At 39.7% G+C, this 13,729-nt stretch overlaps 1 protein-coding gene across 4 annotated transcripts in view; it reads right to left on the bottom strand.

The window, feature by feature from the left end:
• LOC105226425 (uncharacterized) overlaps positions 1-13,729 on the bottom strand; it is a 206,607-nt gene that overhangs the window by 95,415 nt on the left and 97,463 nt on the right. The gene's annotated exons all lie outside the window — the stretch shown is intronic.

Here is a 13,729-nt window from a genome sequence, read left to right as displayed (position 1 = left end):
AAATCACCCTTTATAAAGCAACAACAACACATACGAGTATATGCGAGTGTTTTTGCATTTTGTAAACCTAATGGATGCATAACTGCCACAGTGGAACTTCATATTTAATGCCAATAATTTAGAGGAACATTTTAGTTGCAAAGCCAGTTGAGCTTTGGGACTATTTTAGCGGCGCGCTATTTAGTAAATATGTTACCCACACATACACACAAACATATTAAAAATACTCAAAATAACTTTGTAAAATATATGGGCAGTAAAACGAAATTATATAAGTCAGACTAGGTTAGCCTACATTCAACTGTGGGGCACCTAATATTTAAAAGACTTTATTAGCAAAACCACTTGTGAATTGAAAAAAAGTCAAGAAACCGTTAGAAACTTCAGGAGAAAAAAAATAGTCATGAAAAACTCCGCTATAATCGCGTAAGCGGTGTCTACGCCAGTAAAGAAGAAAGAAGTACGGGTGCCTGAACTTCATGAAACGTGATTCAAGATCAAATTTTTAGGTTTAAATTTATTAACTATTCCATTTATCTTTGAATTTTTAATACTATTTTAAAGAATCTCCTAAATATAGCAGACACTTCTTACTATTTCATACAATAAAAATAATTCACCATCATTTGATAATGATTGATTAGTCATCTATACGCACTTTATGACCTTGGGCCTCTTAAGAAGCAATAGGTACAACTAACTTATATCAATGTTTAAATTGAAGAAAATTAATTTCGACTTTGTTTGATTAGAACTCGAATTCTAATTTGTAAACTAAATCAGAGGAGTGCTATATTACTTCCTACATGCCTCGTACCCTTCAAAATTATATTTGATAACTAATATATGTAATATGTCCGGAAAGTAATAGAACTGAAAGCCAAGGTGCATGCTGCTTGAATCTCCTCTGTCGTTTTAAAATGCTTGCCTTTCATCGGCCTTTTCAGCCCAAGAAACAAAAACAAGTTCGGTGGGCCACATCTGGGCTGTAGAGCGGCTGCGGAAGCGGTGGGATGCCGGCCTTGGTTAGGTAGCTGTTCACAAAGAAGGCGGTGTGAGCCGGTACTCTTTGCGCTTGTTCAAGTGCTCCGTCACAATGCCATGAACCAAAGGTTTTGATAAATATAACATCTGGGCAATAAACAAATACTTAGCCGATGGTCTGAGTTCAAAACTTTGCGCACACGAGTCATGTTGTAGGTGTTTGTCGAAGTCGCAGGTCTCCCAGCACGGTCTTCATCAGCGACCCCTTCCCAGTCCTCCAAAAAGGCCTGGTGCCACCGAAACATACTACTTCTTGCTAAAGCAACATCTGGGTAAGCCTGCTTGATCATATCAAACGTCTCTGTCACACAGAATTTAATCGCGTACCGCTACTCTAACGAACGCTGCATTTTCGGCTTGCACCACTCACAGAAACACGTCGCGTGATAATGTTTGTGCTAACTCTCCACGTGCTCGTAGACAACTGACCAGTCGCTCGTTCGTTAGCTAGGGACTCCCTCTACCGAAGTAGAGTCGCGGCGGAAGAAAATCAGTTATATTACTTTCCAGACAAACACTGTATGTTAGGACAGGTAAATCCGTTGTGATGCCCAGAATTTTTAAGTATGGATCAAAGACACCAACTCGCAGCGTTCATAGAAAATATGACAACCAAGATGTTTCATCTCAGCTTTCTCCCTGAACTTTGTCTCGTTGCGCCCTCCAAACTCATTATGCTCACGAAACGCCTAAAATTTCAGAAAAAACATAGCCACCTACTACTTCAAATTATCAGTACGCAACAACTTCGGGTACTACACCGATTAAACAAAATGTGATCAAGGATCTAACCTATAAATTAGCTTTCGGATGTTCTTAAATTTCGCTTCTGATCTATATAATATATTTACAGTCACGCCTCAGAACACGATATATATTCTCAGTCGGATTTGTAAAGGGTGATTTTTTAAGAGCTTGATAACTTTTTTTTAAAAAAAAACGCATAAAATTTGCAAAATCTCATCGGTTCTTTATTTGAAACGTTAGATTGGTTCATGACATTTACTTTTTGAAGATAATTTCATTTAAATGTTGACCGCGGCTGCGACTTAGGTGGTCCATTCGGAAAGTCCAATTTTGGGCAACTTTTTCGAGCATTTCGGCCGGAATAGCCCGAATTTCTTCGGAAATGTTGTCTTCCAAAGCTGGAATAGTTGCTGGCTTATTTCTGTAGACTTTAGACTTGACGTAGCCCCACAAAAAATAGTCTAAAGGCGTTAAATCGCATGATCTTGGTGGCCAACTTACGGGTCCATTTCTTGAGATGAATTGTTGTCCGAAGTTTTCCCTCAAAATGGCCATAGAATCGCGAGCTGTGTGGCATGTAGCGCCATCTTGTTGAAACCACATGTCAACCAAGTTCAGTTCTTCCATTTTTGGCAACAAAAAGTTTGTTAGCATCGAACGATAGCGATCGCCATTCACCGTAACGTTGCGTCCAACAGCATCTTTGAAAAAATACGGTCCAATGATTCCACCAGCGTACAAACCACACCAAACAGTGCATTTTTCGGGATGCATGGGCAGTTCTTGAACGGCTTCTGGTTGCTCTTCACCCCAAATGCGGCAATTTTGCTTATTTACGTAGCCATTCAACCAGAAATGAGCCTCATCGCTGAACAAAATTTGTCGATAAACACATTTCGAACCGAACACTGATTTTGGTAATAAAATTCAATGATTTGCAAGCGTTGCTCGTTAGTAAGTCTATTCATGATGAAATGTCAAAGCATACTGAGCATCTTTCTCTTTGACACCATGTCTGAAATCCCACGTGATCTGTCAAATACTAATGCATGAAAATCCTAACCTCAAAAAAATCACCCGTTACTATAGATTAAATATCGAATATTTATGGAGATTTGAAAATTATATAACGATATTACTTAAAGCATCGAGTGTCGGAACCTTTAGGACCGTTTTCTCAATTTCTGGTTAGTAGTCAGCTTTAGATAAGTTTTGTTTAACTTAACCAAGTTTGCTTCCGTCGGTAAAGAACCTTTTTCTTTAACCAGAACTTAACTAACAGATGGCTGCTAACCAGATCGGCCCTGAAACTTGAACGTCCGCCGAAGTTACTAAGCTCACTGACGGACTGAGCAATGAAATGACTAGTAGATTCTCCGCTTGCTCTATTTTCTCTAGGTGTGCTAGATTTTACGGATGATCACAGCTTAAGAAAAACACAGATTACTTATTCTGGTTTGATCTGTTTTGAAACGTATACAAGCCGTAATAGTCGGGTAAGATAATGAGGTACCCATAGCAGATATTTTGTTAATCCCTTAGGTTAGGTTAGAATATACTGGCCGGCTGTCACATTATACAAACAGGTGGAGGGTTTAAGTTTAATTCAAGCTGTCATATAGGACGTCAACGCTTTTTGCAAAGTTTAATAAAGGCATAATATCTAATTTTAATACTCCTTCTAGTCTCTTGAAATGCGAAGCTTCTAGATATCTAATCCGAGTTCTAGATAAGGTCAAAAAGAAGCAGAGCAAGTGTACCAGCGTCTCTCTCATACTTACTTCCCTGTAATTTTTGCAGGTGCCATCGTTACTACGCTACTAGTGCCTAACGCTTGTGACGTCAGTAAGTTATAACCTGTCATTAGGCCAACAGCCGTCCTACAGTTCTTGCGAAACTGTGTGAGTAAAAAGCAAGTGTCCTTTTCTGTTGCACATGATCTTGGCCATTCAGCATAACTCCTGAGAGAACTATTTCTTCATAATATTATCGTAAACTTTGACGGGCACGCGATATATATTTTTTACCATAAAAGGAAAGAATCTATTTAATAACCGAAAGTTGATACTCGAAACTAGAAGTCAACAAACTTTAATATTACCTTAAAAAAAAAAAGATAATAATCTAAATTTAATTTATTGATGACTTCAGTCATTGGAAGTGTCTTAAATTCAAATTATGCTCAATTTATGCAAAATGAAATCAGCAAAGTGAAGTGAAGTGCATTCAATAATGAAGCTGTCCTATCCAGACCTCCTCTCAGACAGACACATAAAGTTTCAAAGCTCCAAAATAGAAAGCCAGCCTACGTACATATTTCAACAGGCTTTTTCGGCTTTGCATGTCTTTACTCTTTGATTTTATTTTGCCACAGCCAGTATGAGTGCATATCTGCAGACTTAATATTTATTCATACTAGATTTTTTCAAATCTTATCAAGCTCGTTAAATCTCCAAGTGCATCTACATACATTACACCCGTACAAGCTAGCTGCTAAGACTTTGAAACTGGCCTCGGGTTGTAAGCGCACGAAAGATGAGGTGCGATGAGATGAGGTGAGGTAAAAGCATGTAAGTCTGCCTCATTGCCGGTGAACTGAAATTCCATTGTATGTTATTCACTTGAAATTTCTAACTTTTGTTGTCTTTAACTTCCGTTCACACGAAGCTTTCTACAATCATTACCGTTGCACTGTGGGCACGAAGTGCTCGTTTGGCTAACAAAAACGGAAATGAAATGAAAGGCGAAATTTTTTAATTTTTTTTGTAGAAGATAAATTGAAGAGGAAGCATCATAGCTTATGTATATATGTGTAGAAAAGTCTTGAGTCCTTCAATATCGGTGGTTCAAAAATACAATGGAAACTGTGAAGCTGAATTTTCTTAAAATAATTCACATAATTATATAAAATATAATAAATAACAAAATTGGCATTATTATCCACTTTTAAGTCCCTGCAGCCCACTGTTCCCCACAGACAATTCGATTTTCACGCCTTTCTGCACGCCTAAAAGTATGCAATACCGCACAAGTGCCACACAAACACACTCAATTCCGCCAGACTCGCATTGATTTCATATTGAACTTGAAGTTCATTCACTATTTCTTTTCGCTAGTTTTTGCCACACGCGCATAACTGCATACATCCTGCCGCACAGGACTCGCTAGCAGCTGGAGTGTATGATTTAAAAGTGCATGCACTAGAACGCAGTACCACACCTTTTGCGTCGGCTAAATATTCATACATACATATACCGGAATACATTTGGTGCATTTGTACACCTATACATATATATATGTATGTATATATATAGAGTAACATTGCAGTGGATGAAACTGTCTTCGCACTAAAGAAACGCTGTGGTCCAAAATTTTGAGTGGCACTCATTCCGCAGGGGTCACTTGGTAAATGAGAATTGACTTCATGGAGATCATAAGTTTTATAGATAATTTTTAACCTTCAAGCGGGCGCGCGTAGTCGAATCGACGACGCTTAGTACATTTACGTTTATGTTACTGTTATTACACATTACATTTTTAATAATTTTAAATACTTTTTTTGACGAAATAGACTGTAAGGACAATGATAATATATCTAAGTACAAATAAATAAATAATTACTGAATAATTAGTGCTTTATTTCTTTTATTCATCTCAAACGTCTTTTCGGTTACGCACGCCCGCTCCCGTTACAAATGACCGCGCGCCCGCTTGAAGGTTAAATACCAACAGAGGTCGCTCAGTTCGCTATGTAACTTCTTGTCCGCCGAAACAATATAGGCCTAAATGTAGGCAATACTTTATTTTAGCAAATTAGTGTGAAAAGCTGAACTGAAGTGTTGCCTACAATTAGATGTTGTAGTATAACATTTTTTTGAAAAAGTCGAACACCAAGTAAAAAAATAATTTACCCATTTCGGGCATATTTTAATTCATATTCCAATTCATCAATTTTAATATATATATTTTACATAATAACGACAGCCAAGGATTTGATTAAATTGAATTGAGTTTTCAGACATTAAAGATAGCGTTTTTCGTATATAAATCTGTTATAGAACTGTAGTTCCACAAAAAGACTTGAAATTTTGTGAATACAAGGTGGAAGTAAACAAGAATTTTTGAATCTAGCGCCCCTTGGTGCCGCCATCTACATATATGTCGACTGGTGCGTTAGAATCTGCTATCTTTATCGATTCAGTTCCAGTGAGAATTTCATGACATTTCATTGATTGGAAGTGAAGTTATTGCGTTTTAAGTGTCAGTATGTTTGTGTTATCGGTGCGAAAATGAACAAAGAGCCAATAATAAATTTTGTTTTAAGATTGGTCAAACTTTAGCTGAAACATTTCAATTGATGAAACAAGTTTCTGCGGATAATTGCCTATCTCATAGCAGAGTGCACGAGTGGTTTCAACGATTTCAAAGGGGTCGTGAGGACATAAATGACGATCAACATGTGGGCCAATCAAAATCCGTGATCACCAGAAATTCCATCGAAACTGTGAAATTCATCAAAAATCACCCGAAATCATCAAATGAAATTAATGGGAGTGGAATTGAATATCTCCAAAATCGATTTATTGCATTTTCACCGAACATTTGGGCTCACGAATGGTGTGTGCACGGTTAGTTCCGCACAAATTGACTGACGACCAAAAATTGCTCAGAATTCAACATTCGAAGGACGATTATTTGACCAAAAATCGCATTTTAACCATTAACCACGTCCCGTGCTCACCTGATATGGCACCTTGCAACTTCTTCTTTTTCGGAAAAATGCATTTGCCCATAAAAGGAAAGCGTAATGCAGACGTAGAGACCATTCAAAAGGCTATACCGGCGGCCAAACCGGCCAACCAGCTAAAACACTCATTCGACATGCTTTTGGATCGTGCAAAAAGCTGTATTGAAGCAAAAGGACACTATTTTGAATAAAATAAATTGATTTTGCCGAAAAAACCATTTGTTCTGTTTGTTTTAAGTCCTGTTTACTTTGGAACGCAGCTTGTATTTCGGAGCGTGCGCGCACCGACTAGAATTCGGTAGAAGGTAGAAGGCGTTGCTAGCTATCAAACGAGCGGCTGGTCAGTTGGAGAGTCAGGACAAACATATTCATTCGACGTGTTTCTGTGAGTGGTGCAAGCCGAATGCAGCGTTGCTTAGAGCAGAGGTCCGCGATTAAACTCTCGGTAAATCTGCGGTAAAGATGTTTGATTGTATGATCAAGCAGGCTTTCCCAGATGTTACTTTAGAAAGAAGTGATGCGTTTTGATGGCACCAGGCCTTTTTGGATGGCCGCGAGGAGTCCGCTGATGAAGACCGGATTAATGAGTAAATAAAAAGTGAAAACGACATGAACATTGTCTTTTTTGACATCAAAGGCATCGTCCACCATGTTCTTCCTGGACAAACCGTCAACGCCAAGTTTTACGTGGAAGTCCTCAAGAGACCTCTTGTTAACAGCTACCTAAGCAAGGCCGGCATGCCACCGCTTCCACAGCTGCCCTACAGTCCAGATGTGGCTCGCGAACTTTTTTGTTTCCTTGGCTGGAAAAGCCGATGAAAGGCAAGCATTTTGAGACGACAGAGGGGATAAATGCAGTATGCACCTCAGCTCTCAAGGCTATTCCGGAGAATGTCTTTTGTGACGCCTTCAATGCTTGGAAAACTCGCTACATCGACGCAGAAGGAGCCTATTTTGAAAGTATTTAAGGACTTGTAACGATTAGTTTAATAATTTTTTTGAAATCGACTCAGTCCTATTACTTTCCGGACAAACCACGTATAATGCTTTGACTAGGCGCCAAATAATGAAAGAGAAGACTAGGTTACAACCACTTTCATTGCTTATTGCAATTAATATCAACTGCTGGGTTTATGCACATGGTTTTGAAAGTGTATATGTGTAGGTATAGCACACATATGCACGCATTTAAGCGCACCTTCGCATTGAAAGCAGCAGCTGAGGCATTAAGCCATTGTCGGCCGAGCACTTTTGCGCTTTTCACCTTTGTTCGGCGACTTCTTTTATTCTGCATGCACGTGTGTGCGTTTCTTCTTTTTTGGGGTGGGGTGGGGGTTAGTATTCGTTCTGAATACCCTTCGCTTTGCGTTGTTGCACTCCGCATATTTGCTGTTGTTGTATTTGGATTTTCACTTTACGCTCGCTTTGAACGCCGCGTCAAGTGGCGTAAATGTTTTTGATTTATTTTGCGGAAATTTGGCGGCACAAAAGCAATGGGGAGCGCAGCGGCAAAGCGAAATTGCAGACTCGCACAAAAGCGTATCCTCGTATTCTTCGCTTAATCCTTTGGCAATATGAATGAAAATCGCTTCTATGGTGTTGTTTTTTTCGTTTGTTTTGTTGCCTTTGGTTTTTGTGTATTTAAAAAATCCTTTAACGTGATTCTTCATTTCGTTGCTTTTAAAAGCAACTGTCACATCGAGCGAAAGACATGAGAAAGCTGTTGCACAATTTTGTTGTCTGTAATGCTTGTTGTTGCATGGCGACGCTATTGGGGAAGGTCGTTGTGATCCATAAATCGTTTTGTCTGCCCTTGTCCTGTTGCGTTATTAAATTAAATTGCTGTCGTGTTTACGCACACACACACACACTCACAAATACTTTTTTTTTTGTTTTTGTTATTTTAAGCTTTCTTTTTCGATACGTTCATTTAATATCGATTAAGGTGAACTATGTATGTTTCATACTTTTGAATTGTGACTTCATTGTCTAGCCAGATAAACAACCGGCTCTCTGATGGCAGACCTCTTCGATATCAGACCACTATTCCCTCTCAAAAACCTGAGATTCACCTTTTGAGGTTGATATGTGGCTTGTCTGGTGAAAGGATAAACGAATTTTACTATTCTTTGACAAGGTTAAAACTAAAGACTCTGATTGAAATGGAAGCCGAGGTGCTCCCTTGACTCCGTTTAGCTTCCCACAATATCAGTGACTACGTTTGGCTCCCAACAACATCAATTACAACAAGTACTGCACATTTTAAGAAAAATCCCCAAAATTATCACCAAAAACAAATGATTTGCGCTGACGGTATCCGGTTCGCTGTGACTCATTCGAAACTCTTCTTCGTCTTTACTGGCGTAGACACCGCTTACGCGATTATAGCCGAGTTAACAACAGCGCGCCAGTCGTTTCTTCTTTTCGCTACGTGGCGCCAATTGGATATTCCAAGCGAAGCCAGGTTCTTCTCCACTTGGTCCTTTCAACGGAATGGAGGTCTTCCTCTTCCTCTGTTTCCCCCGGCGGGTACTGCATCGAATACTTTCTGAGCTGGAGTGTTTTCGTCCATCCGGACAACATGACCTAGCCAGCGTAGCCGCTGTCTTTTAATTCGCTGAACTATGTCAATGTCAATGTCGTACAGCTCATCGTTCCATCGAATGCGATATTCGCTGTGGCCAATTCGCAAAGAACCATAAATCTTTCGCAGAATCTTTCTCTCGAAAACTCGTAACGTCGACTCATCGGTTGTTGTCATCGTCCAAGCCTCTGCACCATATAGCAGGACGGGAATTATGAGCGACTTATAGAGTTTGGTTTTTGTTCGTCGAGAGAGGACTTTACTTTTCAATTGCCTACTCAGTCTGAAGTAGCACCTATTGGCAAGAGTAATCCTGCGTTGGATTTGGAGGATGGAGTCATGTGTAGAAGTTCACACAAGTGAGGAAAGTTCTCTGATCGCCATTCACTTGGGAGTGGCCAGAAACGATTCTTTTACATATGACTCAAGCAGCTCACGACTTCCGGTCTTTGACCAAGTATCCTCTGGGTAGCCTAAGAACATCCGTTTGAAGGCAAGGTAAAGTGAGAAGGCGAAATATCCCCTCCGCAGGGTTGTGCGCTGGGTTTGGGACCCGCCACGTAAAAAAAAACAACCAATGAAAAGGAACAACAAGCCTCAGATGAGTGATCCCCCCTCATTCGAAACTACCGTATTATAAATCCATCATTGCTGCTGTGCTTGTCATTCCTTTGCTGTTAGTTCACTAGAAATATAGTTTAGAGTATAAGTGTTTTTTGTAATTGCGAGAAATTGTTGTAGTTGTTGGTGATGTTTTTGTCGTGCGACTCTGTGGTATTCTGGTCACTCCTGTCCTAAACTATTGATATAAAAGGTGCTCTCAGTGCTTTGTCGAGATTTAGCCTTTCATAGAACTTTGGCCTGGAAAATTTCCATTGGAACACAATTAGAAGCTAAGCCTACATATATAAGAAAAAAAAATAGATGAGGATTGCACCGCGATCTAAAGTCTATTATACCATCTCATAAATTACAACGACCCACTTAGCCTCAGTATATTGATAAGTTCCAATATACGGCTAGTATAGAATGCAACAAGTAGCCTGAGTTTGTGCCTAGGGAGCTTGTTTACATACGTACCAGCTGAAGTTGTAACCACCCATTAGCGGCTTGACATGCCGCATGTTGTACCTCTCCCTACCCCATCTTCCTTGCTTAACAGCTCCCTTATGGTATGAGGAGTCACCGCGATGATGGGTTTTGGGTCCTACTATGTTAGTAGATGCTGCGGAGTGGGCGAACTCATCAGCCAGTACATTCCCGGATATACTTTTGTTACCAGCTGTTTGTTATTCAGCTGTTCTCTACATCCTGCAACAGTAGCGTTTTGATATTGTAGGCAGAGCTAGCTTTAAGTGCCGCTTGACTTTCGCTAAGTATACTTAAGTTCGTTGCAAAAGTTGCGTTCTAGATTTATCTCTACGCACTTATGGCAAGGACTTTTGCTTGAAATATGCTCGGAAAACTTACCCTAAGTATGGAGAGTTTGGTGCGTGATCCTGCGACTTTAACAACAATTCCCTCCGATGTTTTCGAGCCGTCGGTGTACCACATGATTGTACTATCCCTAAGCAGTAGCTCGAGAAAGAAATCATTCCATTCAGCCTTACTGCTAACGATAAACTTGAACTTTTTAGTGACGTTTACCCTTTTGGTAACACTGTCTCTTGGGAGAAGAACTAATGCTATTACACCGTTTAAGTTCTTCATACGCTGGGATGAGAATACCTGACCTCTGCCAGACCCTTCTGCTGTCATTTGAAGGTGAAGAGGTGTGAATTCAAGCATGACTTCAAGTGCTGCAAGGCAACCGACATACAGATGCATGCAAGTCGTTGCACCTTCGATAACCGGAGCCCTACTGCGATGCTCTTGAGCCTGAATTTCAAGCTGGTGATGAGCTACTTAATTACTTTAAGCAACTTCACACACATAGCATCAATTAATGGATTTTTTGAGAGAACACTTCGGTGAAGAGAGAATTTCTCGTTTTGGCCCGCTCGACTGCCCACCAAGGTAGTGTGATAACTCATCGTTAGAATTTTTTCTGTGGGTATATGTAAAGTCTCAAGTCTATGCGGACAATCCTGCTTCGATTCGAACCTTAGAGCAAAACATCACGCGTGTCATCATAAATAGGACGTATGGATCATCAGCGACGTAGCCGCGGCCAACATTTGAAAGAGATAGTCTTCAAAAAATAAATGTCAAAGAATGTTGTTTCGAAGGACATTACCCATTAAATTTGTAGTTTCTGTGTTTTTTCTTTAAAAAAGTAGGGAACCGCGAACTAGATTACCCTTTACAATCGATTACCCTCAATCGGTTTATAATACTTTTATGATCATTCTTTGATATCTTCTGATTATTGATCTTGAATTAAAAGCTACCGAACTGATTATATGTACGTGTCTGCTGGAAATTTATGGATGAAGTTTCCCATATTTTTTGTTGAAACTGTAGTAAAGAAATCACGTCGGCGCGAAATTTTCATTTAGTCTACAGCTACAAATCGTTGTAGTGATTCCACAGATTCGCCAATGAAAATATGGTCGAACAGTCCTTCTGTAGATGGGTGTGTGTGTGAGAACATGGGCTTATATGTACATATGTATTTAGTTAAAAATTTGTTCCTACTTTTCCACTAAATCTAGAACGGATGTGTTTATCTGTATGCTTTTAAACACACATATGTGTGTGTGCGGCCACTAGTAGATCCACCAACAACGCCATCATGACCAGCGGTTTTCCATTAGCGAGATTGTTTGCTCGCGCGCTCGTTTGTGACTTATGCTGGGGCTTAGCGCTTGCTGCGTGCACCAACAACAACACCAGTAAGTGCAACAAAAACAACTAATGTTCAATATTAAGCATGCAACATAACAAAAGCTCGTAAAACCATGAAATCAGTGAGTTCAGTCTTTGGCATCAACGAGCCGCACTGGCGACTATGGAACACCACCGGGAAGCTGTATTAAAATAGTTTTCTGTTATCATTTTTTGTACGCGCTTTTACTACCAAATCGATAGCTTTGCGCAGCTTTAAAAGAGTTGTAAAGTTTAATAAATATACGCGTCGGCGAAAATACTACTATTAGAGCGGATTTCTCGTGGGGAGCGCTATGAATGGGAAATACACCAAATTGCCGTAGCTTTTCACAGTGATTTTCCTAAGTTATTGCCCGAAAAAAAAACATAAATTTGTAGAAGAATTCGTGCTTTGAAAGCTCTAAAGTAACAAAAGAAATATTTTGTTTTGATATAACTCAGAATTCTCGTTCTAAGATTGTAAGTAAATTGAAAAATATATATATGCCGATCCAAGTGATTTTTATATAATGTTGACAGGTTGCGACACTAAAAGGTACTCAGAACACGGTGCTGTCAAGCTTAGTATAAAAATCACTGCGTACTTCAAAGAACTCAATGTTAGGTTTGTTGAAAAGAGAGGCGCAGGAGCCCCATATCACAGCCGGCGCACTTAGGCAGGGTCCAGGGTGTTAACAAAATTATAACTTATTCGAAAAAAGCCTAATTCTTTCCACCACAGCTGCCCAATATCTCTTAAGTTGGGAGCCGCGGAAGATATCCCATCTCACCCGGCAGAAAGCTGTTCCAGCGTCTTATCATCCTCCGCACATGCTCTGCATTCAGCCGAATCTTGTCTTTCAATTTTCTGAAGGTGGAGTCTGAAGGACAAGTGTCCTGTGATGCCCCTATAATGTTATTAAGTTCACTACCAATATAATTATATAAGTATATATACATGATCAGGATGAAAAAAAAGAACTTGAAGAAACTTAGTACACGTGGCAGCATGAGAAGAAGAAGCTAAAAAAATTTAAAAAGAGCGTGGCTCCGTTAGAGATAAAGGTTTTTCCTATTTTATCTAAGTCCTTAACCCTCCCAGGATAACATTGTAGAGACAATTTGATAAAATGATGATATATAGGGCCTGTATATGGTATATCCAGTGGGAGATACAGAAAATGATTACTAATGGATTAAGCCGTGCGATTTACTGATGATATTTAGTTCAAAGATACGAGGCCTGGTATACATATATATTTCTGGCCTTGGCAACACTAAGTGTTGCCAGGTGCAATCTGACATTTCCATTGGAAAGTTTGACATTTTTTAGCATAACATCACTCAGAACGTTTAGTCATTTAATCGTGAATTGTTTTATTTACAGGGAATTAAAAAATTCATCTCGGCCAAAAAATGGAATTAACTCGTGAACATTTTCGTGCGATCATTTTTCACAACTTTCGACGTGGATTATCACGACAAGAGTGCATCGATGAACTAAAATCTTTGTATGGCTATAAAGCACCATCCTATAGCACTGTGAAAAACTGGTACAACGATTTCAATCGTGGCCGACGCTCGCTCAAAGACGAATTCCGTGAAGGTCGTCCAAAAACAGCCGTTGCGCCAGAAAACATCGATGCCGTACGTGAACTGATAATGCAAGACCGTCATGTAACATACCTTCAGATAGAGGCATGCCTATGCATTTCTCCCACCAGCATACATTCGATATTGCATGAACACCTGGCCGTAAAAAAGGTTTGTTCTCGTTGGGTCCCGCACAAATTGACAAT

Source organism: Bactrocera dorsalis, chromosome 2, assembly GCF_023373825.1.
Source record: "Bactrocera dorsalis isolate Fly_Bdor chromosome 2, ASM2337382v1, whole genome shotgun sequence".
NCBI lineage: Eukaryota > Metazoa > Arthropoda > Insecta > Diptera > Tephritidae > Bactrocera > Bactrocera dorsalis.
The sequence above is the reverse complement of the archived record's forward strand: the minus strand, read 5'-3'. Positions and strand labels throughout refer to the sequence as shown.